Source organism: Megachile rotundata, chromosome 2 (assembly GCF_050947335.1).
Source record: "Megachile rotundata isolate GNS110a chromosome 2, iyMegRotu1, whole genome shotgun sequence".
NCBI lineage: Eukaryota > Metazoa > Arthropoda > Insecta > Hymenoptera > Megachilidae > Megachile > Megachile rotundata.
Genome location: NC_134984.1, coordinates 5,154,978 through 5,182,160, shown reverse-complemented (window position 1 = coordinate 5,182,160; position 27,183 = coordinate 5,154,978). Strand labels below are relative to the sequence as shown.

The window sequence follows — 27,183 nt, the reverse complement described above, 5'->3', positions numbered from 1 at the left end:
AGAAGATACGATATCAGCACACACCTCAGATGGCGAAAACGGTACCTGGACCGTAGAAGAAGTAACTTCAACCCGGCCAGAAGAAACGCCGTCTTTTTCAAAGGGATTAAACATCGTAAACATGCAGCACATGTTTGAAGAGATGAAGAAAATGAGCCATCATGCCGACAATAGAGAAGACTGCGGGATAAAATACTTGCAGATAAATGGCATGCAACAGTCGGGCTTGAAGACTACCCTCAAGGTAGTGTGCACTATGTGCCACTATGAAGGGGAAATTCACAGTCAACCCGACGAAATTGAAGAAATGGACGTAAACCGTAGTGCCGTGGCTGGAACAATGTTTACTGGGGGTAGCTATGCGCAAATGGAAGAATTGTTGGCAGCAATGAATATAAAATGCATGTTGAAAAGACAATTTGTTAAACACCATGACGAAATAGCAAATTCGTTGATTGCCGCTGCGGAAGAAGAAATGAAAGCAGCGGCCGAAGAAGAAAGGCGATTAGCTGTTGAAAGGGGCGATATTGCTCCACAATCTGGAATTCCATACATTCCCGTCGTCGCTGATGGGAGCTGGATAAAGAAATCGTTTCGCACCGGCGCCTATAACTCTGCGTCAGGAGTTAGTGTGATAGTTGGATATCACACCCGAAAAGTTTTATTCATTGGTGTGCGGAATAAAGATGCAAAATTTGCGAATGTGCTGCAAAAAGACAGAAAGAACCACGAAAACACGTGTGTTTTCAAAATTGGAGCAAGAGCCGAACATCCACCGCTATGGAAAGCGATGCCATTGTAGAAGGATTTCAAACCAGCGTCGAAAAGCGTGGATTAATATATTCCACGCTAATCGCTGACGGAGATAGCAGCGCGTACAAAAAGATTGTAGACGCAGATCCGTATAAGACAGAGATTCGTGTCAAGAAAATTGAATGCACGAATCACTTATTACGGAATTTTTGTAGAAAAATGAAGGAAATCGTGAAAAAGACGACTCCAGGTACACTGAGGACAGCTGTGGAAAGCAGCATTTGGCGGATGCGAACAGCAATTGTAGAAGCCGCACAATATAGAAGCAGTGAAACTGTATCAACCAGCACCAAAATTAAAAATTTATACTACGACATTTACAATGTTCCAAACCACGTGTTTGGCGAACACGCAGATTGTAATAAAATAAATTACTTCTGCAATGGACAAAACAAAGAAAATGAAAAAAACATCGTTCCACAGTTGAAGAATATGGGAGTGTATCAACTAATAAAAGAAATACTTCAGCCATTAGCAGCTCACGCAGAAAGTTTATTATATAACTGCAATAACAATCCTGTGGAGAGCTTCAATAGCGTAATTGCCAAATACGTCGGTGGAAAAAGGTTAAATTTCAGCCAAAGAGGTTCGTACATGGCAAGATGTGCTGCTGCCGTGTTACAATATAATACGAAGGAACCATTGTCAACATTAAATAGAGCGACGAAGAAGAAACCGTCACGAATTTTATCACACATGGAAAGAAGCAGAAGTACGAAAAATGAAGAAAATGTTCGAAAACTAAAGGAAACAGGAACCGCGACACGTGTCCGCAAACAATTTCCCTCCGAAAAAGATAATGATTATGGAGCAATCGCTACAAGGCTAGACATGGATGAAAATATTTATAAGTTGGAGGAAGAAAAACATATGGCAGTGCTCCGTAATTGGCAAAGAAAAAAAGATGGTGTCCAAATGGAAACAATTGGACAATCAAAAAATTTACAGTGGTACATTTACAAATCAAAACTTCTGACAGCATCCAATTTCGGAAGTGTGTGCCGTCGAAAAAGTAGCACATTATGTGATAACTTAGTTAAACGATTAATATATCCGAAAATTGTTAACGTTCCTGCAATTAAATACGGGCAAGAGTGCGAAGAAATTGCCCGTGAAGAATTGAAGAAATATACAGGGGAAAATATTAAAGAATGCGGAATCTTCATCGATAGTTCTCATCCGTTCATAGAAGCATCGCCGTATGGTGTCATCGATGAAGAGGGCATCGTAGAAATAAAATGCCCCAAAACAGCCGAAAATTTGTTTCCGGAGGAAGCTATTAAAACGATTCCGTCTATCCGACGCATATATGAAGATGAAGAAAGTACTGCGCTAAGCAGAACTCACCAGTACTTTTACCAAGTGCAAGGACAATTGCACGTAACGGATAGATCGTACTGCATATTTTGCATTTGGACGCGGAAAGGGATAAAATGCACAACCGTTGAAAAAGAGGACAAGTTTTGGGAAACTGAAATGGAACCAAAATTAATTAAATTTTCTATGGAGTGCATGCTACCGGAATATATAAATAGCCGGTACAACAGGGGTATGCCTATTAGGGAACCCGAATATATTACAAAAGAAAGGAAGCGCTTGGAAAAACGGAAAAGATCGGTGACCGAAGGTCAGGCAAACATTCGAAAAACCCGCCGTCGGACTGGGCTGTGAAGTGCAGTTGCGGACGGCGTCCCGCATGCCCTTGCTTGGCGTGTGCCTACTGACTTGTTGGTGGGTTGAAATTACAATTATCCAAATTATCTTATCCAATATCATCCATCCTGTCCCATTTTATCCCATCCTGATGGAAGAAGCCCACCACCTTCTCGTGGTTTCCATCGTGTGATAATACTTCTTTTCAAACAATATTAACATTAACAAATATTTTTTTTTTAAATAATAATAAAGTGAAAAAAAGTTGTTGAAATTTAAATATCATAAAAGAAGTATTATTGGCTAAGAGTGGGTTCCTATCATAATTTCTTTGCGTACTAATAATTTGTTACAGATTTTAGAACGAAAAATTAGAGAGGAAATGAATTTTCGTGCGTATGGCGGTACACTATATCGAGCGAATCTCGCGGAATGCGCCGTGTAATTCCTCATTACGAAAGAGAAGAAAAAGATCACTTTGTGCATTGAAAGGGTATTGCGTTGCAGGTAATGTATGCTTTTCAAACAAAATGTAGTATTTAGTTGCAACTACTACAGTTATTTGGTAAAAAATAAGCTGGAGCTTCGACAAAATAAGATTTTGCACAATAGTCGATATAATACGAGCAATAATAATCATGTATTTATATCATTTCATCTGTCGCAGATACTTCGTAAATAAAGAATGCCAAGCAGCGACGTCTAACAGCTGATTCATCTTCTGCGGTCAATGCCCTGAGATTGGAGATTTTGTTTACTTCGAAAGGTCTACCTGTTACCCGTACGGCGCAAACACTAAAGGAAATCAGTGACACGGAAAGAGGCAGGTTCTCCCACCACCTGCTTGGGCACGCGACACTGGAATAGATCAGTGCGGTAAGGCAGGTATAATAACGAAGAAAAAAGCACGGCTGGCTGTCGTGGCGGAAAAAGCACGGCTGGCTGTCGTGGCGAGCGCACGTGTTCGGGGGTCGCTCCGCGATAAAGTTCAATTTTGGTGGGAAAAAGTGGTTAAAGTATGATAAATAATGTAGCGAAGTGAGGGGAGACCGTGGGGGAAGTGAGCGGTGAAGTTTTGTAAAAATCGGAGGTGAAATAATAAATTATAAATAAAAATCGAAATTTCGGTAACGGCGACCTCCACGGGACGCGAGGGAAAGCATGGGGTGTAAACCCATGAGTAATCGAAAGCGAGGAAACGAGTGTTCGGGCCGATCGCGGAATAAAATAAATATGTGCGCGACTTAAACACGATTATTTTTATATATCGCGAGTGAAAATAGTGCAATTTAAGGGTGAAAGTTGCCCTCGAAGAAGGACTTGTGCGAACACGTGGTCGTGCGACATGTCAAAGTTGCGAGAGAAAGTCGCAGAAATTAAATTAATTAATTAATAATGTAAATGTCATTAGGGATTTAGAGTGCGGGAAAAGGCGAATGAGGCATATTGAATGCACGCGGTGATTAGTTTTGACTGTTTTCGTATTTTCATGATTTGATAGTAAATCAATAATGGCGTCGGTGAGCATGCTTCGATATATCGTACGAACATGTGGGCATCTCCGCGCGAGGGAAAGCGTAGAGCGTAAAGGCCGGTTCGCGATTAATAATTAACTAATAAATTATTATAAATAGTGAAGTGATTAGTAGATTAATGAATAAATAAATAATAAGAAGAAATAATTATCAGATAGACAATTAATTCGGTGTAGTGTTGGGAAAGTGTTATGGGAGTGCAGTGAAGTGCTGGGAGTGTTGCGGGTACAGGGGAATATACGTGATCACGTGCGCGAGTGCAGAGGAACAGTGCAAAGCGGGAAAATGGCGGAAAGTTTTGGAAGAACTGCGGAAAACGCTCCAGCACACTGGAAACTTCGAAGTCACAACGATGGTGGAGCAATGGGCCCGCGCTGAGAATATCCGGCATGGTGGAGGAAGGAATGCTGCGAGCGGGCCTAAAGAGTGAAGCGAAGGGATGCGGCAGCTAGTAAGATGGCGGAGGCATGGCGCGCTTTTCAAATGGCAAGAGGAGGGGAAGAAGCAAGAACACAGCGAGAGGGAGAAGAGGAAGAGCAGGAGTGGAAGAGGCGGAGAAACAAATATAGTCACGACCGATCAAACGACTCAAACCTGCAAGGGAGGAAAGCGGTGTCAGCCTGGTCATAGCACCATTAGGGGGCACAAGACGGGGATCGACGGAGCAGAGGAGAGGAGGGAGAGAGGTCAAATTAAACCAAACACCCTTTCGATCAACTGCTGATTCAGCAAGGAACCCAGTCGTCAGCCTGGTCATGGCACCATTAGGGGGCGACAACGGGGACCGAGTGGAATCGACAGGAGACAGGAAGGAGAAATTTTTACCGAGAGCAATGGGCTCATGTAGCGTTGTGGAAGAAGACTGGGGTGAAATAGGCACACGCGGGGGAATTAAAACTAGAAATTACACTTAGGTGGGAAATGGTGAGGAGAGGTCGCGGTTTTTTGCCGTATGTTCGAGCCCACCGGGAGGCGGTGCCGAGGGGGCGTTACAAGGTCAGCTGGAGGTCAGCGCATTTTGCCCGGGAGCCTCCCCTAGATCTTGACGCAGCCCCTAGGACCAAAACCCTTTGGTTGAGAGCATCCATTCTCCACACATGGAACACATACGCGAGGGGTGGGGGGCGAGGGGGAGGGGGGCAGTCTTTCTTCCACAACTGCGAGCGATGGCCTAGTCCAGGTACACTATGCCTCATCCGGTAAGGAAGCCTGGCGGGTTGCCGCCAACCCTCGCTTAGCGGGGGCGGGAGACAGTTTTAGTGAGTAGGACATGGAAACCGCCCCTCTTCTAGGGGTGCCGGAAGCGGGAGTCTCACACTATCTGGGCTATCTTCCCAGATGTCCGTTACTAGGATTTCTGTCTTCCTAAATCAAGAAAAAAAAAAAAAAAAAAAAGGAGCAGCAACCCAGACAAATTCAGGATGAAGGACACAACACAAAATGCTGAGCATGGATTGAGGGTATCCTAGGCATTGAGCGAAAACGGTGCGTTATGCATCTCAGGTCAACATCACCTCCGACGGACACAAAGTGTGTCCCAAGGAGAGGGATGGCGGTCTGTAAGAGGTACTTAGTATACCCAGGACTGTAAAGTGATACAACGGTATCAGTAGTCGATCGTAAACAATACAACGGTATTGTGTTGCGACGGCAAGAGTTAATTTTACAAATGTTGTCATTGTAAAATCGTAAGAATACCGCCTTGGACGGACACGGGGAGTGTCTCAGGTAGAGGGGTGCAGCTATAAGAGGCACGTAGTATGTCCTTGCTGGTAAGCGATACAAGGGTATCAGTAGTTAATCGTGAATGGTACAACGGTATTGCGTTGCGACAACAAAGTAGTTGAAAATCGAAAAAGCGATTTAAATGTAAGTTTGAGGACAGACCCAAGTCAGTATGGCCGAATGTAAGGAAATAGAAAATCGACGAACGGTCGGCACGGGCCACGTGCTTTTTGTCAGTGCATTCCCCTTCCGCAGGGAAACTTTGCTGGGCCTAAGTGCCATAAACAACCATGCTGACGGGGGTGTCCTCAAGACGGGATCGTGTCTAGAGAGACATTCTTGTATTGGCATTTGCCGTGAAACGATTCCAGTAAAGCATCCAGTATTTCATATAAAACGCCCACTATTCATTTAACGAAAACCTTACCTTACATTTATTTCTTTCGTTTCATCTTACAGGAAGGCGAAGGATCAAACGCGGTATGTATAACATTATGAATATTAACGTAGTACATAATACAATAAAATAATATTAACAATAGCATATATAATATTCACAATAATAATGAAATAATATTAACATTACAATAATAAATTATTATATTACGGTAAAACAATAAATAAATCATTTTATTTACAGATGGAAATTGTCGAACCAGCAGTCGATGAAAAAAAAAACAATGCCGAGGAACAGGCAGATAAAGAGAAAGGCGCTGAGCCAAAAGCCAGTGAGAAAGAGGAGGCGCGGCCTATGGGGAGTGTAAGAGTATTTGACATTTATTTATTACGATTTATTTATTTACGTAAATTAGATGTTCGTGGAATATTATTATCACCAACATATCGAATTCTGCCTGGAAGTGTGTGTCCATGTTGATTACTCAACGATTTCGTGAAGAAACGAAATAGTGGACACGCAGCTGGCATAGGATGGGAAAAGTGATGCGTATGCCGGCATAGACCCGCACCTATAGGCAGAATTCAATGCGCTTGTAACAATAGATTTTCCTGCAATTATTTCCAAAGCGTATAATTATTTAAATTAAAAGGTTTCGATACCACATGTCGGTGATATGATTAAAATAAAAATTTGTAATTATTATTTTACTGATTCAGCTAAAAAAATTACTGAAACGCGTCATTTATGGCCGGGGAGGCGGCCGAGGAGGCGGCCGGGGAGGCGGCCGGGGAGGTCGCCGTAAACCAAAATGTTTACAATTTATACAAAACTGTACCTTGAAATATTAAAAATAAATATATTCATTGTATAAAATGTATTTTATTAAACTCTCTCTCTCTCTCTCTCTCTCTCTCTCTCTCTCTCTCTCTCTCTCTCTCTCTGGCAAGCTATGTTGTAGTTATCGACCGATTTATATTTTTATCGACATCGGTAATTTGGCCGAAATAGGTGGAAGGTACTACGAGCGCTGCTATCGGATAGTCCTTGAACTATATTTCATGGCTAACGGCCATCTTGCTTGCCCAGATCAGCGTCTGTCTCGCTCATGCACCTTCAAAAATTCGACTTTATTCTGTACAGAGTATTTATTACTATCTAAAGCGACCAGAGCACCCTGTAGGGAAGTCCACTGATGGGTGCTGTACTCGTAAAAACTTCATTTTCGCAATATTCGAGCGCTAAAGTCGAATCTACGAAATCGCCCCGTCTCCTTCGCACATCGCATTGGTGTGAGAGAGATGACTCGCTTTTCGTCGGAGAGCGGCCCTAAATGGTGAAGCGAAAGGATGCGGCAGCAATAAACATTGTAATTGTAAAAAGTGGATGTATATTAAGCCCCATCATTGATGTTGATTGCGCGTAGCTACGGTACTGACTTGGCGAGGAGAGCGAGCTATGGCCGCCTGGCGGAGCGTCCGTGCTCCCGGCAGATATGTTTTCCATTTACTGGACTTGCATACAGCTACAACACTTACCCCGCATAGTTTCTTCATCAGAAATGTCCATAGATTTCGATACTATATAGCAAATTCGCGCTAGACAAATAACTTTTTCTAAAAATGCAAAAATAATACGTAGGAAATGCGTACCACGGCCGTTTTTTAAACTTTCATCAATATTTACACCTACTTAGAATTATGCAATATAACAATGATATATACCAATTTAATTGGGACACTCTCCTCTATCTTTTAAAACTAATTTGAATGTCTTAGCTTTTTTAGTTTTCTCGCAATATCGCATTTTCTACCAAAAACACGTGTTTTTACAAAAGCTCGTGTTTTTAAAAAACTGAGGGTAACAGAGCAATTCGGTTTTCGAATTCTTGTTCAGGACAAGAAACTCTACAACGATCACCCAATGAGTATTGCAAAACATAAAAAAAGTTTAAATTTGTTGGACAGTGTTATTATGTGAAACTGCATCGACGTCGTTTGCCGGAAGTAGGGGATGAGTTCAAAAATTTAAAAAACGCTACGATATTAAATTAGTACGGGCGCATGGGGAACAGGGAAGTGCAGACGCGGAAAGTGCAGAAGAATTTGTTACATCATTCGTCAACCGATTGGAGGAAGAGGACATCGACGCGAATAGAATTTACAACATGGATGAAACAGGCCTACTGTGGAAGACGGTTCCATCGAAATCCTTAGTATCAAATGAAGAAGGAACATTAACGGGGAAAAAAAAAAAAGGAAGGACAGAATATCTATTGGACTGTGTGCCAATGGAAATGGCACGCATAAACTGCCACTTATGTTTAGTAATAAGTACAAGAATCCACGAGCGTTCCGGAATTGCAACGAATTGCTTGTAATATACTGACTGCAGAAGCAGGTGTGGATGACTGGCGACATTTTTAAAGAATGGTACGAAAATTGTTTCAAAACGAATGTTCGGCAATATCACTTAGAGCAGGGAATATCAGGTAAAGTAATATTGTGCGTGGACAATTGTTTCAATCATCGAGGAATTGAAAATGAAGACAATTTTGAACTTATTTATCTGCCACCGAACACAACGTCATTAATTCAGCCCATGGACCAAGGCGTAATTGCCAAATTCAAAGTATTGTACCGCCATAAAGTCCTCCATCGTATTTTACAATATGAGAAAGGTATAACCGATTTTTATAGATTATTTAACATTAAAGAGTGCATTAATTTTGTGGAAGAAGCATGGATGAACATTACGCCTAATAATATAAAAAATAGTTGGAATAAAATTCTTGGTCGGGATGGAAGGAAAGGGGGGATCGAAGAAGACAAAAATGCACACGAATCAGATGTTTCGAATCATTCAGCTCTTAGTGACGTTATACACACGATAAGTGGGGAAAGTTGCACTTATGAAGAATGTCAAGAAATGTTAGAAGCCTTAAACAGTGACGAAAATGTTAATGAAAAAAATATGGACGAAATTGTAACTCAAGAGGAGGAAGAAGAGGAGAAAGAACAGGAGGAAGCAGAAAAAGTGAACGAGCACGAAGAATAGAATAGAATGGAAGTGGATGCAAAAGAAATAGAAGATGAAGTGGTAAAAACCGAAAAACAAAATGAAATTGAAGAATACAAGAAAGAGTTAACTGCCTTCGAAAACACTATAAAAAAATTCGCAAAGGGTAATCCGACATGGTTAGCATTGGAAGTCGTTTTGAAGCAAGGTTTAGAAATGGAAGCGCTACGAAAAAAGGAGGACAATAATTAAAAAGGCTCATGTAAGTGGTACGTGTTTTCCGTTTGGAGAAAAGCCCTGCTCGTGGATCAGAGACTTCGAAAAAGTTAAGTATCAAATTATTTAAAATAAATATTTTTGATCAGTAAACTTATTCATTTTTTTTTTAACCGACTTCGAAAAAGGATCAGAAACGTTGCGAAATGAAGATGCAGTCGTTACACCAGATATATCTATAATGGTACGTATTCTTTCTCAGGATTTATTAATTTCCAATTCGCCATACCACAATCAACTGGTTATTGGCAGCAACATTTACTGAGGTATTTTTAATTTTGCGCCGCCTCCGAAAAGGTTGAAATGTATTTAATATATTACCTAACGAGTAAATAGGTTTCATTCACATCTGTTACGTAATTGTATGTGTTGCATCGCCTTAGAGTGCGATGCAGCTATCTTTTGTATTTTTACAAGGCAATAGACCGAGGATCTCGAACTGACCGTACAGGCAATAAGTTTATGAAGCCATTGACCATTTTTCGTTAGCAAAAAATACCTTCGCGTCGGTACCCAAGTTTACTGCTTGGGACCAGCATGTTTAATTTCCTATTCCGTTATTTTCAATCATCGTTGTCAGGGTCAGAGTGTTTTTTCACCTTATTACCTGCTACGGGTTTTTCCCAAATCGTGGAATCCCTCGTGCGTCACCCCTTGGTCGCGGCTACTTCCAGGGGTGACCATTTCTTGTACGAGGGAGGTGACCATTTCTTACGAGGGCGGTCACCTCTCAAAAATCAACGACCAATAAGAAAACACACCCCTTCCAAATTACCGATTCCGAGGTAATATCGACAGCTACTTTGGCGAAAGACGACAGAACACGAATATATCTCGTACAACACATAGCTAATTCAAGAAAAGAACACGATAATATTTCAACTATCACAATCAACACGCGTCTAAGTCGCGAACAGTAATCTTTGAACATCTCAAATATTACATTTAAATCACGAACGAACTCATTTGTATCTCGAGTAATAAAGACCGAAACCACGAACGAATCGACTAATATCTCGAATAACGAACTTTCAATCGAATCGTAACATCACGAATTATCACTTAAAACCAGGCCCAGAGCTCGTTAAATCGTGACTGGGTCAGAACAGTGTCGGGTGCCCGAATCCGCGCTGTTTACGCAACAGTATAATTGAATGAAATAGAAATTACTTCATTAGAAAATAGAAATTATTTTATACTTTTTAGTGCATTTCGAAGTCGGCGTATTTTTTTTCTGAAAATTATTTTATTCATGTTCATCTAACTGGTTTATGCTTTCCATTTGGAGATGTTACATACGCCAATGATTTTTATTCCTTGTTTTCCTTATTAGGCTTCGCTCGAGAACATCTAACGTCTTCGGACCAACGCGATGAAAATTCGTTAGACGAAAACGTCGCGTTGATTCGTTCCCACCGTCTCCACCACTACTCGTTTTCTACCCATTTTTGAGTATAAAATGGATTGTGGAGAAGACGCCTCGGCCCCAGTTAATTCTCGAACGTGGACTAACGAGGAACCTCTGTCGGAGTTTAGTTAGATGTTCTCGGAGTATTTCACGTCGAATTAAAACTAAGTCACTTACAAGCAAGATCGGGTTAAAGTCCCCTTCGAGCAACATTAGTAACCATACAGTACGTATAGTTTACTGTTAGGCATTTTACTAAAGTACTTTCGGGCCCCCGTTTCGCCTGTTTTCCGTTAAAATTAGGCAGGATTAGATTCTCGCTTTGTCGGAGTCGAAACATTTTAAACTCACGTAAAATCAAGTCAAGATCATTTTTGTAAAATCACCTTAACCGACAAATACACATAACCATTTGTAATATCGGTTTTAGGAAAGAATATATTTTCAAACTTTTATTTTAAACTTAATCTTCGCCTGTGTCAATTATAACCAAAGTCCTAACAAACCCACCAGTCGGTGTATCCTAACCGCTCGAGGTATACTGACATATCTTTGTTACAAGCACAAAATACTAACATATCCTGTGACACCCGGCGTTAGCCATACGTCGGTTCGTTCATATATCATTTCCTGAGGCTCCCGGCGTTAGCCATACGTCGGTTCGTCCTCGCGTCCTAACCTTTCCTGTGACACCCGGCGTTAGCCATATGTAACATCCCTGGAGGAGTCTTTTCTTCTTTTTGTTTACCAGTATGGCAGTATTGCGTTACAATTTTATTACCCACCGACTTGAAATAGTTTAGTTACCGACAGTATAAACTATTACCGACAGTATGTCAAGCTTATGTATTTAATTTCGACGGTCGGTAATCAAATATATACATATATTTATTTTTATTTTCAATAATTATTTTATATTTAGTAAGGATAATGTAATTTACAAAAATAATCAAGCTAAGTTAGAACAATTAAAAACGAAATTAATGTATTATTTTATAACCATTGTAATAAATGTATAATTCTATAAGGAAAATTTCGCAATGCTATGTGTTTACGTGCCGCGAAGCTCGCCCCGAATTTCCTGGAATTCTAGCGTTGCTTAGAGAAGGATAGAAATACATTTTACAATTTCGATATTATTAATTATCAAAAACCATTAGTTAAACAAATCAGTCAATATATATCGAGCGTATTAATATTATGTTATCCAGAAATAGAGTCAGATGTTAGTTTATTGCAGTATATATTGTAAATTATAATATTGTTCAATGGAATGTTCTAGAAGCATCGCATGCTTATACATTTAGCTCCGATCCGTATAGAAATCGTTCGTAGTGTATAGAAGGAGATAGAAAATGCAATTTCATTAAAACACTATTAAATTACTATTTTTATATCAGGAATATAAACCATTATGTAGAATGCGATATTAATAATGTAATTAAATCGTTTGTTTGTACAATTAATGTCTAATTACGAATTTATACGACAATTATATATTTCGACGTTATGGGGGTTTTCCGAGAAATTGCCAGACTGGCGAGTATAAAAGGCCGAGCGAAACTCGCCTAAATCGCAGAACAGTTTTCGAAGTCGAACCAGCTAGAAGTCTTCAGATAAGTATAACCGGAACAGTTTTCGCTGTGAAGAGCCGCAACGATTCTTAATACTTGATTGGTAAAGCGGGTATATGCCATTTGGATACTTGGTCGTGGGTCGTTCTAGTAGCTAGCTAACGCAGGCTCCCCATTCAAACGGTCTCGTATCTGAAACTCCGCTAGAAGAGTGCTATACTTAGCGCCAAGAAAGGCTAAGATATCGAAACGATAGCTCTCAGCTACTCATATTTGATTTTACATCGGATTACTAACGCGCCGTCAAATTCTCGGAGTTCGCTCTGGGTAGTTTCGTAGCCAGCTAACGCAGGCTCCCCATTTGAGCGGCTTGGTCTCTAAAGCCCGTGTCTTTTGGGTGGCAGTTCAGAAATTACGATTTTATATTAGAATCAATTGATTTGCTACCCTGTTGAACTTATATTGTTCACCCTTTTCCTGTATCGTTGGGTCGTTCTAGTAGCCAGTGAACAACAGGCTCCCCAATTAAGCTATCTGGTTTTGGCTGTCAGTGTTCGTTTTGACAAAAAGGGTCATGGACAATTAGTTGTCGAGCCAGATTAAAAGAGTAACTGTTCCGAGTAATTAATTCATTTAGATTCAAACAAATTTTGAACTTGAATTAGTAAAAGCATATTGTTCTGTCATTAGCGTAATCTCAGTAGTCGACTACACCGCGTTAGATATCAGATAAAATCATTAATCTATCTAACTTTGCGAAAGCGTATTTAGGTACACTTAGAGAATCACACTTGGGTCGTGTTCCTCGCTGCGGTAGATTATCACGCGCTAATATTAGTAATTCCGTAAAGAATATTTATTATATATACTACAAACGTATTAATCAAGATAAACTTTGTCATTGCGATAGCGTTCGAAACCGAGAATCAAATCTTATAGAAAACCGAATTCAGTTAATTACATAAAAGCGAAGTTAGCTTCATCCGAAATCAGACTTAGGTACGAAATAATATACAGTATTAACTAGCGAGAATCAGATTTAGTTAGATTCACAATTATCTATTACATATTGTTTAATTTACCAAGTTCTATTGTTTCTATTATCAATATTATATCAAAGTCTATTTAGTTTCTTTTGATCAAACCAATATACTTTTCATATTTTGTTGTTATTTGTTACTTGTTATTTGTTAAATTCATCATCTTCGCTATTTTATTGAATAAACCTTATTGTTGAAAGATATTGACCTGTGGATTTCACTCCTTAACCGCACACCACACGAATCCCACAATCTTTAGATTTAGTTATTTTCCAAAACGAGTCGTTTAGTTGGTAAAAGCCGCTCTTTACCTTCCTAGCGCTGGTAACTATCTGAACCTAGGTTCCAGAGTCGTTGCACATACGTCGCATCGGTTCGTTCACCATAGTCAACTCTTGGGGCTCCCGGCGCGGGAGTCGCAAAAAATTATTTCGGTACTCCAAGACAATAGGCAGGGCGACTGCCGCGCCGCGCCAACATTGAGTGTCACTGACAGCGGCGCGTGTTTTGCTGGACTATTTTTTTTATAAAAAAAAAAGCAAAGGCGATTTTGTAATTTCGCTTGATGCTTTCTTCTGCAGAAATTTTTACTCTGTCATGTGCGATGGTTAGATTTTCGCCTAGACCCATAGTTTTTTAAATAAATTGAAAAATATCAGAAAAAATTGGTGCGTTTTTGCTGTCTTTCTTATTTTGATCATCATTTAAACGTATTTAAATATTTACAATGTAATAACAATTTATATAGTTTTATTCAGGATAATTCACAGATTCTTCTCGTGTAAAAAGCCACTGAATAGCTGCTACGGTAAAAGCACAAAAAATTTCCAGTTGAAAATTTGCAATTTTTTTTTAAATTAATTTTCTCCAAAACTGTACGTCCATGAGAAAAACGGATTTCAGATTCGTATTCAGCTCGCAAAAATCTATAAGAATTTCATACTAGCCGTTATGAAATCCAAAAAAAGTCATAATTTGTTGTACAGTGTTATTTAAAATAAATATTTCTGATCAGTAAACTTATTCATTTTTTTTTTCATGTTTATCTGACTGGTTCGTGCTTTCCATTTGGAGAAAAGCCCTGCTCGTGGACCGAAGATTTATTTTCCGAGAAAATTGCATTGAAAAATTGTCTTACTCGTTCATAAAAGGTTCGCGTTACCGAATTGTCAAGTAACAGAATGGCTCAAAGCATAAAGTCAAAGACTGGTGATCGGTAAGTTGGTGGGTAATAATTTTGCGCCGCCTCCGAAAAGGTTGAAATGTATTTAATATACAGTGGATATTCTATATAAGCAAATCTTTCGGGTCTAAGGTTTTGCGTATATCGTACAGGTCCTACATTGATTGATGTTTTGCCGAACTTAGAAAAGGACAGAAGAGAAAAATAACACGGTCACCGTTTGCGTATATCGTAAAGGTACTACATTTCGAGCGAAGGAGACCGAACTTAAACAAACAGTGACCTTACTAGTAGGACACTTCTAATGCAAGAATAAAATTTTTTTATTTCCGATTTTTTGTTTGAAAATTTTTCCATCATATTTGTAACATTTTTCTCATTAAAATGAGACCAAACACGACATAATTCGGGACATATTTACTTGTAGCAACTTACTAGCTGGATGCTTGGAATCGATTAACTTGTGCAAATGATAATCAATTTAACAGTTTAATGATTTAAATTTATAGGAACAACTATAAATAAAGCCTATTAATGTAAGTAAAGGTACAGATTTAGTCTGTATCCGGCCCACCGTAAATGGGCGCAGATGTGCTTCCTCACCCAGTCGAGTATACGCATATAACACCTCATTTCTAGACCCCGAGTTCATTACCCCTAAGAGTCAATCTCCAAATAAACATGGCACCGGTCCACATCCCGGTGGAGCTTTCCATGCCACCTTTAGTGCCTGTGATAGCGAGAATGAACCTCAAGCAACATTAGATAGGTCACCGTCGAGGGTGTGGCTCCGAAGGACGGGTTTCCTCTACAGCACATCAATTTCTGCCGGTGGCATCCGTTGCCAGAAACTTGAGATTGGGTAGCTCCGTGACGACAGTTATATGGGTGGAAGTCGTGCTGTCTGCATCACGGACTCGTCTCGGATACTAGAGTGACTGGGTCCATCACTCCGACACCTCAGCAACGGTCGTGCATCCACCCCACGCACAATCCCATGTAAGTAGAACTCCTTCTACAACGTTTGATGGGGAACCGCAGAAGGCACTCATCGCGACACCTCTTCCACACAAGTCTGCACACCAAAGGCATCAGTTACCCAGGGTTCTGAGATTGGGTAGCACCAAGGCGGCTTTTTAAGGTAAGCGGTGCGTGGTCTCCAGGATCTCGTCTCGGGTACTAGGGCAAGCCCCGACACGTCAAGCGACGCGACAGCCCCGTCACGCAAACCCTTGGGGTTGAGTCGAGATGGCACCCAATATGCTCCTCTCAACTCTACCACACATACATACCAAAGGCGGTTGCACTTTGCCCAGATTCCTGGGATCGCGCAACACCATGCGCAATGGTTTTATGGCCCATAGCAGTGTGGTCTGGCCATGGGCCCGGTAAGTAAAGGTACAGAATTTCGCTTGGGACATTTATAATGGGACCACGTCGAAAGGCCATTTTTGAAAAAAATATTTTTTATATCGTCAGGTAACAGCCATTTACGTTTTTTTTAACAATACATCAAGAATTTTAGTTTCCGCTACGTCCTCAATAGTCAAATCCGGTCATAAACTGGGTATTTCTCAAAATATAATTTCAAAGGTACAATATAGCGGGACTTATTGACCATCGAGCCTTTATAGCCGGTGGAAAAACCCCGGCGTTGCCGGACTTGCGACCTTTTTCAGGTACGCACAGGTACCGCCCCACCCTTTCCCAAAATTCGCGTTAAGGGCGCCATGGAAAAGTGGTGGAAGGCCACGGGACACGCTAATTGGTTTTCGTTCAAATTAGAATTTCCAATCAGCGTGTATCTTGTTTTGTATCTTGTTTACTTGGCAGTACAAGAAATTGTACATACATCACTTTTGCAAAAGAAAGCGATTAGAATATTACTTACTGTACATTGTGACCGAAACTCGTGAGTGCGATAAAGTTTCAATTATGTCGAACAGCAAGCGCATTGTTTTTACAATGCAACAGCGTTTACAAATTTTAGAAGAGTTAAAAACATCTTCAATTTCAACCGTTGTAAGAGGACATAAGGAACATTACACAACTATCCGACGCAACCTTGAGAAGGCACCAGTAATTTCAAAATTTGCAGAAAAAGATAAAAGGGAGAAAAGTCGACAAAAAATAAGGTAACCCGTCTGCAAATAATTGGAGCAACGGTGGGTTACGTGGTTTACCGAAAGAAGAGCCATGTGGGATTTTATATCTGACGCATTATTATTGGAAAAAGCAGCAAAATTAAAAGAAGAAATAGGCGCATTTTAAAGCCAGTGCGGTGTGGCTAACAAAATTTAAAAGACATGGAATAAGATTAGCGCACGTTTATGGTGAGCAAGCTAGTGTCGATAAAAGTGCAGCGGAACAATTTGTAAACGATTGTAGAAAGCTCGTAGATGAGGGAAATATTGATTTGAATAATATACATATATAATATGGACGAAAGTGGACTCCTTTGGAAAGCGCTGCTAGAGAAAACTCTCGTGAATAACAGTGAAGTGCGCGTGAATGGGCAAAAACTTAAAAAAGAGAGAGTAACTGTGGGTGTTCGGAATCGTTCGAACGCGCTAGAACGCACCGCGATTAGATAGCGTCAGCGCACTCACAAGGAGAGGCACGCAAGTGTCCCCCTCCGATTTTGATGAAACTTCGTAGGTTTGTTAAGCAGGCAAAAATAAGGGACACGTATTTTTTTTTATCGGCTGAGACGCGGGATCAAGGGGTGAAACGAGCCCTTAAAGTTTCGACCCCTTTTGGCTATCTCAAAAACCATACGAGATACATTAAAACTTCTAATAGAAAAGTTGTATGGTTTCTTGCGTATAATAACAGGATGTTAACAAATTTTGCAAAATACAATTTGTTTATAACAAAAAAATTTTTCATAACCCTATTTTACAAGTTATTCAAATTTGTATAATGACAAAAAGTGTAGAGAATTTTATTACAAATCCATTGGTACATATATATACAATATTGCCTCCTACAATTCCTCAGATTTTTATCATAAAGGTTCGCGCGCCCGCCCGCATGATACTAAACCGGATCATATCGGACGATATTACACTACCAGTCAACGTTATTTTTAAGCATAAATAAAAACAATTATATTTGCGTTATACATAACTGTTAATTGTATTAAATTTGTATTACAAAACATTTATTGTTAAAGTACATAGGTATTACATGGATATGTCAATTTTATAGGTAACGAATAGTTTGAATAAGTTAGGGAACATAATCGTGGCAATAATGGTATTCTTCGAAAAAATGTTTCAAACACAACGGTTTCCGACATTAAGTATAATATGTAATAATTGGTACGTCACGGCATATGTATATGACAGTGGTTCATTATGTGATGCATAGCAAAATTCTATTGTATTTGGAAAATGAAGTGGTTTTGACGATATGAATCCACTTTTATATCATAAAATGAAATTTTCAAATCGTGGTGAAGAAAACTGATTATGAACAAGTCATTGTAGTTTTAGAATGCTATCTCGTGTGTGGAGATTAATGTCATATTACAATATAACAACTATGTCCGAAAAGCGACAAACAAAATTTTTCCATACGCGAAATCCGTACACGTATAATAGTTGTAAATATTTTCTAGTTCCAGTTAGAATCATAAATAACATTATTTCTTTATTTATCGGAATAGCTTCGTCAACCCTACGACAACAATGCGCGCTCCAAGAATCTAATAATAGAGCTGTTTTGTTGTTTGTATTTGGAGAATAAACTTCTGTTAACCAAGTTTTAAAATTTTCTTTTGTAAATTTTCCGGATGTCGATGCCATAACAAAAATATTCATCGCCTTGAACATGGTCTGCTGTAATCGAGGTTCAAATACTCCATGGTATAAAGTAGATACATATCATCAAGACCTCATTTTCAAAATCCCGTATTTTGCTATGTATCACATAATGAACCACTATGCCACATATGTAGTGACGCAGCAATTATTTCATGTGCATGGTGCATCGAAAACCGTTTGAATCATTTCTAATAAAATTAACATATAGAATATCTATGTACTTTAATGATAAATGTTAATTATAACACAAATGTAATTATTTCTCATTTATGCTTATAAATAATGTTGACTGACAGTGTAATATCGTCCGACTTCATCCGATTTAGTATAGTGTGGAGCGTCAGCGGGCGCGCGCGCGAACCTTTATGATAAAAATCTGAGGAATTGTAGGAGGCAATATTGTATATATATGTACCAATGGATTTGTAATAAAATTCTCTACACTTTTTGTCATTATACAAATTTGAATAATTTGTAAAATAGGGTTATGAAAAATTTTTTTGTTATAAACAAATTGTATTTTGCAAAATTTGTTAACATCCTGTTATTATACGCAAGAAACCATACAACTTTTCTATTAGAAGTTTTAATGTATCTCGTATGGTTTTCGAGATAGCCAAAAGGGGTCGAAACTTTAAGGGCTTGTTTCACCCCTTAAACCCGCGTCTCAGCCGATAAAAAAAAATACGTGTCCCTTATTTTTGCCTGCTTAACAAATCTACGAAGTTTCATCAAAATCGGAGGGGGACACTTGCGTGCCTTTCCTTGTCAGTCGAGAAAAATGCCAACTAATTAGCGTTTGGGCATGCGCCTTACCTACGGAAATTTTTCGAGATTTTTGTCGCAACCGATTTTTGTATACAGTCGTTGACGAATCGTTAACCGCATAACCGAACCAAACCATTATTTATTTACCAATCTTTATTATCTTCGTATCGTTACGTTCGTTCTGTTCTTTACGTGTTTATTAAATAAACTGACAATCAATTGAGCTACAAGTAGTGTCCAAAGTCGTTTTTTATTGGAAGTTTCACCGGATTGCCCTCGAAAATCCAATCTTAAAAAAGTTGATCAGCTCCTGCTTAACCCCATCATCCAACAGTGGGATTTTGTGCAAATGTGACGGGGACGCACAAAATGATGCCAATTTTTATCAATAAATATAAAAAACCACGCGCGTTACGAAACATTACTAATAACTTGCCCGTAATATTTAAAGCTCAATCAAATGTGTGGATGGACCAAGAATTATTCGTTGATTGGTTTGACAATCATTTTAAAAAATCGGTGCAATCATTTCATTTACAGAACGAATTATCGGGAAAAGTAATACTTTTAACTGGCAATTGTGCGAGCCATAAATTTCCAGCAAATTACACGCATGAAGATAAATTCCAAATTATATATTTACCTCCAAATACCACAGCCTTGATTCAATTCATGGATCAAGGAATAATAGCAAAAACGAAAAGATGTTTCAGGCACAAATTAATGCAATACGTACTCCGAAACGAAAATGGAGTTAAAGATTTTTACACGAAATATACAATTAAGGATTGCATTGACATAATTAATACAACGTGGAACGAAGTGACGCAGAATAATATCAGAAATGCGTGGAATAAGATTATTCCTCAGTCTCAAATGGAAACAGAAGCAGCTGTAGAAGAAGAAGAGGAAGAAAAAATGATTTTACAAATGCAACATACATGCACACAATTTTCTGAACAAAATATAACTATACATGATATTTCAGATTACCTATCCATATGTACGGCCGAAGAAAGCAGATATCCAAAGGAGGCTGACGGAGCTGACCAAGGAACGAGCCAGGACAAAGATGAAATAACGGAGATGATTGAGGAAAAGGGCGAAGAGAGGAAAAGAGTGGAGGATGCATTCTCCTGTTTAGATGAATTTAAAAATCGTTATTCCCTTCCAACACAGTTTATTTTAACAGGATTAAAACTAGAAATTTTAGGTAAGACCATTTTTAATATACGTAATTAAATATTGAGGAATGCGTCATTTTATTCTAAGCATAATTAAAATAAATTTTTTGTTTAGGTAATATTTAACAATGAATACATGATGCATACTTATTGAAGAAAAGACGAAACAAATTAAAGTTAATGGTTTATATTTATATTACTTTTATATTTTATAATATATTTACATTATGTTTATGTTTATAATAATTAATGGTCTATATTATTAAATCAAAAATATCCCTTAAATATATTTATTTTTACTTTGTTTGCAACCTTGAAGTTCTTCCCCTAAATTTAGATAATTAAATTTATAAATCGCTTAATATTTGAAGCAGTTACATAATTGGTTTCAATCGTGTTTTGCTTATAAATGAGAACTTTACTCCGATAAGTTATTATGTAGAAGTAAATGTGTCCCGAATTACGCCGTGTTTGGTCTCATTTTAATCAACAAAATGTTACGAATATGATGAAACAAGTTGCATAAAAAATAGATTAAAAATAAAAAAGTTAGCAATGCATAAGCATTGCAAACAATTGAACAGACTATTGATCTTTGGCGACTGCCACGACCGCAGTGTCTCTTTCTTCTTCACTCGCTATCCTTCTCTGCGTTAGAAACTTTTATCGTCAATTAAACCAGTAAATATAGTCCAAATTATATCGTGTTTGGTCTCATTTTAATCGGAAAAATATCAAGAATTAATTGGTAAAAGTTTGATAACGAAAAAGTCAAAAATAAAAAAGTTTTATATTTGCATTGGCATATGTATACAGTATTCACTCCGTAAATGTTACTTTTGCCGGTCTCGATTGTAACATTTACGGTAGAGGTCCTACATTTTTTGTAGTGTGCCGAACGTAGAAAGAGACAGCGATACAAAAGACAAAGAGGGATAGAGTTTCGAGCGTTCGGCAAACATGAAAGGCTCGTGCGTGTTCTGTCTTTTAAATTTAAAAATTAAAATTCTTTATTTTTGGTTTTTCGTCAATGGAACTTTTACCATCGTATTTGTCTCATTTTTCTGATTAAAATGACACCAAACACGATATGATTACGATCGTAATTACTTATGTAACAAGTCATAAAAGTTTGGGATGTAACATTTACGGTAGAGGTGCGAATTCCTCCTAAAGGCTTGCTATACAAGTAATTATGATTTTAATTATATCGTGTTTGGTACCATTTTAATCAGAAAAACGAGACGAATACGATAATCAAAGCTTCATTGATGAAACCCCAAAAATAAAGAATTTTGATTTTTGAATTTAAAAGACAGAAGACGCACGAGTCTTTCATGTTTGCCGAAACCCGTCAACCTTCTGCTTCTCTTTCTTTTCCATTCGCCGTCCTCTTTTATGTTAAAAACTTTAATCACTCGTTACACACGCAATAAACAGTAAAAGTTTCATGAAAAAATAGTAAGAAATAAGAAAGTTACAATCTTTTCCTTTGCTTGCATTAGTATGTGTCTCACCGATATTCGATCTTCGTCGTTTCGGCGACCGATCGTGTTTCATTATTGACTGATTTCGAGGGGGATCCCCCCAGTAGTGGGGATAGAATTTTAACATTTACGGTAGAGATCTTTTTAACATTTACGGAGTGAATACTGTATATCGTAAAGGATATTTTCGCGTATATAGAATGAATATTGTACTCGCATGTCTTCTAACACCACATCTCCCGTCGTCGCTGACGTGCCGAAGGATAAACAACCCGCGCCACGTGTCTCAGTTTTTGCAGCCGTCGAATCTTGGAAACCTTGGGAACTACGTCCAATTAGGTTTGAAAATTCACTACCCCCGTTTGGAGAACATACCGCCAACCGACACGCAATACGAACATTACAGACTAAAACATTTGGAAAAAGAAATTTGGAAGTCCTGGCCTTAACGACGGAAGAAAGTGCTGCTTGGCCAAAAGCCTGAAATTTCACTTCCTAACCAAAATTTAAAATTTTACTAATTTCCTTTGCACGCCAGGACGTGACAAAAGACAGACTAAAATACCGGGCAGAAAAAGTGTCGGGGACAATAATGTCGTAACCCGTTGAGGTGTTATAAACACGCGTTCTCGTACCGCACTGTCTTCCCTAAACGGTTAAAATTTCGAACCGTAGATGGGCATTGTGTACAACCTCGAGTCGGATATTTCGGCTTATTTTCGTTAGCGGACAAAGCGATTCTCGAAGGAACGTCAAGGCCACGAGCGAGCGCGTAGTAACCCGGCCGAATTTGTTTACAGCATGTCCTTATAACCGAGGCGGTTAACCGTCGAGTACCGATCCCGGACGTTAATAGAAAAAAAAAGCATACAAATTCTTCTTTTCAACTTCCGTTTCATATCATTGGGAGGACTGCGTACCGTTACGTTTGTTACCGATCGAGATGCTTTGAACATCCGTGTATCGTCGAAATGGATTTCTTAAATTTATTTGGTGTAGTCGTCGATTTCTCTCGCACAATGTGGTGCTTTTCTTCCGATCCCGCGATCGAATTCGCTTTCGATATAAAAGACAACGTGCAACATTCCGTCCCGGATCCGTCATGTTTAGGAATTTTCGAAGTTACTCCCGAACAATGAGGAAAATTAGATCGATTTTTCGAAACCAAGCTTCTCCCACCAGCTCTTCGACCTTCGTGCACCATGTTAACAGAACATAGAATTGATGTAGGGACTACTAGGCCGATTAAACAGCGTAACTGTTTAATTTTAATTAAACGGCTGTTAACAGCGTAACAGCCCTCGAAGTTGGGGGTTGGAATCATATTTTTGGGAATATCTCCGGAATTAAAGAAGATAATTGGATTCTTCTTTTTGTAAATTGTTCGTCTTTAAATAGGCAATTTTTGTGCGAAAAAAAATTTCAATAAACTTTATTTGTTTAAATAATATTTTGAAAATTTATAATTTTTGTTTAAATTTTTGCACTAAATGTTGATCTATTTTTTTGCAACTTCGTGTACGTAAACTATGGACAAAAATAGAGGATACGTGTTTTTGGAATTTGTTGTTGGTTGCAATGTTTATTAAATATATAATTTAAAATCACCTCCTGTGAAGAGGGGCAATCAGCATTTTTATTAAAAATATCATTATTTTTACATTTTTTTACCATATTTTAAACATTGTATACCTCTTCATATGCCGTTAATTGATTTCTAAACAATTATTGTAAGCCTCGGAAGTATGAATATATATATATACATACGAGGTGTGACACAAAAGTAACGAGACTAGTCCAATAAATCATTCTACCTGCAGAATCAGTTCTCCGTGACATTATCACCTTCAAAGTAGTCCCCTTCAGCATTCACACACTTATGCATTCGGCGCCGCTATTGCTGGTAACAATTCTGGAACGAGGTTTTTGGAAGTCCTTTCGGACGATTCTCCGTTTTTGCCTGAACCTCTTCAACTGAGGTGAAATGGGTTCCCTTTAAGCAAAATTTAACTTTAGGAAATAAAAAAAAGTCGCATGAAGCCAAATCAGGCGAATAAGGAGGATTCCCTATCACAATAATAATTTTGCTGGTCAGAAACTGCTTGACAAATAGTGCCGTGTGCTTTGTCCCGGAGCAACAGCCATCCATCGCTTCACAACTGTGGCCTTTTTTTCCTAATTTTTTCACGAAGTCTTTTTAGTATTTCAATGTAATAGTGTTAGTTAACAGTCTGACCACTGGGAAACCACTCAATCATTACAATTCCATTAATGTCGAATTTTGATTTTGACATGCGTTCTTTTTTGGATTTTGGGGATCCTAAAGATTTCCATTGCATCGACTGGCGCTTACTTTGTGAGTCATAGGTAAAAATACATGTCTCATCACATGTTACAAAAGATTTCAACAAATTTTACAAGAAACTTGATGTTTATTCGCTGTTCGGTTTTTACGTTAGACATTTTTCCGGCAGAATGCAGTTGCACGTGTTCACTAAATAACGCAATATTTCCAAATGGTATGACCGATTCAATCGAAATTGGCAACATGGATAGAGGAGGTATGTGGGATGATGCCACAAAAACAATTGCTGCTAATTCCATTGTTTTTTCTAGTTACAGACCTAGTCTCGTTACTTTTGTGTCACACCTCGTATATTCTAAACGCGACCAGGAATGTTCTAGAGCCCTCCTCAAAGAAACATTAGACAGCTAGGATTTCCAGAACATTCCATATGATAAAATAATTTTAAGAAGAAAAATGCACCGACTTCGAAATGCACTAAAAAGTATAAAATAATTTCTATTTCATTCAATCATACAATTACGTCACAGATATGAATGAAACCTATTTACTCGTTAGGTAGTGTATTAAATACATTTCAACCTTTTCGGAGGCGGCGCAAAATTAAATGATTTTCTTGAACATGTCAACCTTTGGACAGCCGAACATAGGCAAAGCTTGTATAGCTATTATTCTTTCTATACATATAACTCGACAGCACGCCGCGAAGTAGGTGTTAGTGCGTATAGAATGTAACTATGGTCTATCTAGATTCATAGAGTATGCGACGGAAAGACTCGATCGCCGCATATACTATAAAGATAGAGCCCATCTGTCGCAAATTTGGTAATTCCCGCGTCGTGGGCTCCGTTTATAGGTTCTTAGATCCATGGCTTCCACATGCGAACGAAGTCGATTCAATTTCATTTATATCAGATACGTTGCGAAATGAAGATGCAGTCGTTACATTTACGTATATTACCAGATATATCTATAATGGTTCTTATTCCTTCTCAGGATTTATTAATTTCCAATACGTCATACCACAGTCAACTGGTTATTGGCAGCAACGTTTACTGAAGTATTTTTAATTATGCGCCGCCTCCGAAAAGGTTGAAATGTATTTAATATACTACCTAACGAGTAAATAGGTTTCATTCATATCTGTTACGTAATTGTATGATTGAATGAAATAGAAATTACTTCATTAGGAAATAGAAATTATTTTATACTTTTTAGTGCATTTCGAAGTCGGCGCATTTTTTTTCTTAAAATTATTTTATTTCACGCTTTTTATCGGCCGACAAGACGTGATTATAGGAACAGTAGAAAATCGGCGACTGCGTGTTGACTCATACACCACCAGAGACACGGAGGCATACGTAGAATTCAATATATTAGTAACAATAGTTTTTCGCTAATAACTCGAAAACTAAAGCTTCACCTTAATTGCGGATAAGGAAAAAGTTGTTCAGAATCGTGCCCCTGATAACATATTAAAAGGACATTAAAATCGTCCAAAGTTGATTTCAAAACTTTTCAACAATTTTTCGTTAATATCTCGAAAACTAAAGCTTTCCGCGAAATTTGTATATGAACAAAATTGTTCAGAATCATGTCCGTGATAAGATATTAAAAGCGCACTAAAATTGAGAAAAGTTTATTTCAAAAGTTGCCGGTTTTTTGCAATAACAATACTTTGCAATTAAAAAATAAAAAATTTTTTGATAATGGTACCAATGGGGAGTCAGAACCTACCAGATGCAAAAGGTTTCGTTCCGATCGGTCCATCCAGCTAGGTGTAATCGGCGGGCACACATAGAAAAAAAAAAAAAATATATACTGATCAAATTGAGTAATCTCCTCCTTTTTCGAAGTCGGTTAAAAACCATACTAAATAATACGAGGGTCTGTAAAAGCACGTTTCTGCCGCAAAGTAGCGTCAAGTAGCTGGTAACCAACGCACAGTGGCGAAAAACGGCGAAAACGTGGACAAAACTAATATCTTCGATTCTGAGATAAATTATTTAAATGTTTTTCGATAAAATGATTACATTAGTGTTACAAATTAGTTTTTTGTGTTAAAAATCGAATTTTGATTTGTTAGTTAACTAATACGGTTAGTTAACTAGTACGTATGAATTTTTATCTCGTAAACTATTTATCGAAATTAATTAAATCTTTTTTCATTTTAAACTTGAATGTTTGAACTATCATAATAATATTTTTTTCATTAGCAAATTCATTTTTTATTATCAGAAATTGCAAATAAATTTTTATTTTTTAAATTATTTAATAATGTTTAAATATCTAATATGTAATATATATATATGGGTGTGGATATTGAAATCTCACCTACAAAACAAGACTTTTTGCAACGGTCAGCGACGACATATTTGAAAAACGTTCGAAACCGCTGTTGTCACATATGATAATAGGGCGCGCGCGTGAACATAAATGTGAATAACTCAGAAAACCGCAAATTACCGCAAGATATCTTTACAGATTCTTGTTCCGGAAGTTTCCAGCTTTCATTTAAGCCTATTTGGTAGATGAACCGAGGTGGAATTCACAACTTTTCCCTTACATAAACATTAAGTACGTTTATGGTTTATATCTCCTTTTTCAGTTTGTATCAGTGTTAAAGATAAACCTTTTGATATGCAACCTACATAATTATTATACTAAAGTACCATAAAAAATGCCAATAAAACTGGATGAATATAATAATTAAATAATAATTAAGTAGTATTATGTTAAACTTTGTTAACTGTGAAACGTCCGGGACTGCTGTTGTCGCGCGCGTTAATAGGGTGCGCATATGGACAAAAATGGGAATAGCTCATAAGACCGCAAATTACCGCAAGATATTGTTATAGATTCTTGTTCGGGAAGCTTCCAGCTTTCATTTAAGCCTATTTGGTAGGTGAACCGAGGTGAAGATCACAACTTTTACCTTACACAAACATTAAATATGACTATGGTTTATATGTTTTTCCATATCAGTGTTA

At 38.1% G+C, this 27,183-nt stretch overlaps 1 protein-coding gene and 1 long non-coding RNA gene across 2 annotated transcripts in view; one reads left to right on the top strand and one right to left on the bottom strand.

Annotated features, from left to right (window-relative positions):
• Positions 1-27,183, bottom strand: part of LOC105663762 (uncharacterized) — a 46,610-nt gene that overhangs the window by 2,386 nt on the left and 17,041 nt on the right. The gene's annotated exons all lie outside the window — the stretch shown is intronic.
• Positions 6,090-6,858, top strand: LOC143265869 (uncharacterized). The gene is made up of 2 exons (XR_013040634.1): positions 6,090-6,206; positions 6,367-6,858. It is a non-coding gene; the product is annotated as an uncharacterized LOC143265869 (long non-coding RNA).